Here is a 2,644-nt window from a genome sequence, read left to right on the forward strand (position 1 = left end):
TGAGGAATTTGAGAAACAAGACAGAGGATCATAGGAAAAAAGGAGGGCTCTCTGCTCAGCAGGAAACCTGCTTCCCTCTCTCTCTGCCTGCCTCTCTGCCTACTGGAGATCTCTCTGTCAAATAAATAAATGAAATTAAAAAAGTAATAATTGCAATCAATGTTTATTTAGTGAAAACACTGTTAACTCCCAAAGAATTTTCCATTAAAAAATAATCAAGTCATATATAGTTTATGTTTTATTTTGCTAATACGTCTTAATAGCCCCACAGTATTTTCCAAAATATAAGAAACAAAATGTTTACTGAGTTATCTGGAAAATTTCAAAGAAATGTAAGTATTTATCAGTGACTTGATTTAGATATTCAAAGAACTTACAAGTAACTATGCCTCTAGGTTCTTGAAATAGAAATAAAGCATGTAGGACTCGAGATTTGGCAGTTTGATGTTCTAAAAAAACAGAAGCCAAACTGGTTAGCAATATGTTCTAATGAAAAAATTAAAAAGAATTGTAAAAATTAAAGAGATCACTTACCATATGGAGAAACCATTTGACAAGGAGAGAGAAGAAAAAGGTATCCTCGGTCTCCCAAAGGTTTAACAAGAACCTGCATTTTTGGAAAAGGGAAGTTGAATCCGCTTCATTATTACTCATCATAAGGCAGGCAAACAGCAGTTTCTAATAATTGTAAAGCAAACAAGTTACTGATCATCTTGCTTTAGGAAAAATATTGCTACCACATTAAAAACTCTATGAATTCTCTGATTAACAGAATTCCAATCAAACAAAAATTCCCTAGTTCTCATATTAGTAATAAGAACAAGATATTACTGAACGAATTACCCTAATTAACTGTGAAACCAACTCGATTTTTCCTTGACACTAAAATACAAGGACCAAATTAAAGACTTCAAATACTTCCTCAACAATTCAAAAGACATGTTAAATTGCCAAAGCAGTGTGCTAAATGTTAGGGGTGTAAAGACAAGTATAGCACAAACATTACATTTCATGAGGTCAAGCTAATCTCAAATTAAATGTGTTGCTAAAATCTAATTCTTCACATAGTTAATGAACACCTTTCAACCTAAGGCAATTTGCCTTGCCAGAAAGAACTTTAAAGACAAGCAACACAAGAGCCTTGATCATAAGAAATTTATAATTGGGTGGAGAGTAACAGAAGAAATATCAATAATTATTCAAAACAGAGAAGTTCTCAAAAAGATATATAAAACAAGAGAGAAAAAATATAGTTTATAGTTGGAAAAGATACTGACAGTGTACTTTAGGTGGATTTTGAAGGACAGGAACACTGCCAAGAGCCTAAGATTATGGGAAGGACTATTTTAAGAGTCAACATCACGAGCAAAGGCAGTTATAACTGATGAATGGTCTGCAGGCATTAGAGTACTTAAGATTAGCAAAAAGGTGATGGCAGACTAGGACAAACATACAAGTCTAGAAGGAAAGATTATGAGCTCAACTGTAAAGAGGCAAGAATACCAGGTTAGCCAGGAATGTCCTCAAGAGTATATGCCCTTTTGAACTGGAGTTCAAAAACCAACAAAAAAACTCCAATAGCACTGTGAAGGAGGGGGAAATAAAAAAAGTAATGCAAGAAAGTTTGTGAGTTACTGCAATCATTTGCAATATGTTTTAGATTGAAGAAAGGGGAAGTAAAGGAAGATCTAAGCATGACAGCTGAACATAAAAGGTTATCGGGACTCTAAAAGGAGAAGTACGTATCACCTAAATTTCTATTAATTCCAGTAAACAAAGTCTGTGTAAGAACCCATAATTTAATGGACAGAAAATAACTGCTATCGATTTACATTTAATAAAGACAATGAACAGCCAAAAGTAAGATGGACAATGTACATGCAAAATTTCTGTTTCAGACTCAAATACTTTTATCCAAAATGTTTCATTTTTATTTATTTAGAAAGAGAGTATGCACAGAGGGCTGGGAGAGAGAAAATCTCAAGCAGACTCTTGAGCACAGAGCCTGACATGGAGCTGGATTTCACAACCATGAGATCATGACCTAATCAAGAGTCAGATCCTTAAGCTACTGAGCCACCTAGGTACCCCTAAAACATTTTACATATCATATTCCTTTTAACATTTACCCATCTCTTGGTTTGTCAGAACACGAAGCTGGGAAGTATGAGTAAGATTTTCATATTTTGTGGTCATTAAGGAAAAATAGATAATTTTAATATCTCACCCACTCAATACCAGGGTTTTAAATTCCATTGGTTCAGTGCCATAAAGACCCTTGTCTTCTAATGGGCCTTAACATCCCCAGAGACCCATGGAACCCACATCCTGAACCCACATCCTGAAACAACACTCCAGCAGACAGAGGCCCTAAAAATAGTATCTTTGCCTTTAGCTCCCAGAAACACTTTAAATGCTTAGGGGAAAGAAACACCTTTGAATTCCATACTTCTGCTGCCTCTATTATACCTTACTGTTTTCTTCCCCTCAGAAAACAGTATTAATCCAGTCTGCCAATTTTTATTTCTTGATTCTACTATTTTGACTTTTCAAATAAACATTACAGGTAACATGGTACAAACACAAAAATGCTGGGGAGCCTGGATAGCTCAGTTGGTAGAGCATGGGACTTGATCTCAGGGCT

At 35.0% G+C, this 2,644-nt stretch overlaps 1 long non-coding RNA gene across 1 annotated transcript; it reads right to left on the bottom strand.

Moving 5' to 3' along the window:
* Window positions 1-81: 81 nt before the first annotated feature.
* Window positions 82-772, bottom strand: LOC116863798. The gene is made up of 3 exons (XR_004381853.1): window positions 535-772; window positions 378-449; window positions 82-110 (listed from the first exon to the last, which is right to left on the bottom strand). It is a non-coding gene; the product is annotated as an uncharacterized LOC116863798 (long non-coding RNA).
* Between the last annotated feature and the right edge of the window lie 1,872 nt (window positions 773-2,644).

This window comes from Lontra canadensis, unplaced genomic scaffold (assembly GCF_010015895.1).
Source record: "Lontra canadensis isolate GAN:19392208 unplaced genomic scaffold, GSC_riverotter_1.0 scaffold3176, whole genome shotgun sequence".
In the NCBI taxonomy this organism is placed as follows: Eukaryota; Metazoa; Chordata; class Mammalia; order Carnivora; family Mustelidae; genus Lontra; species Lontra canadensis.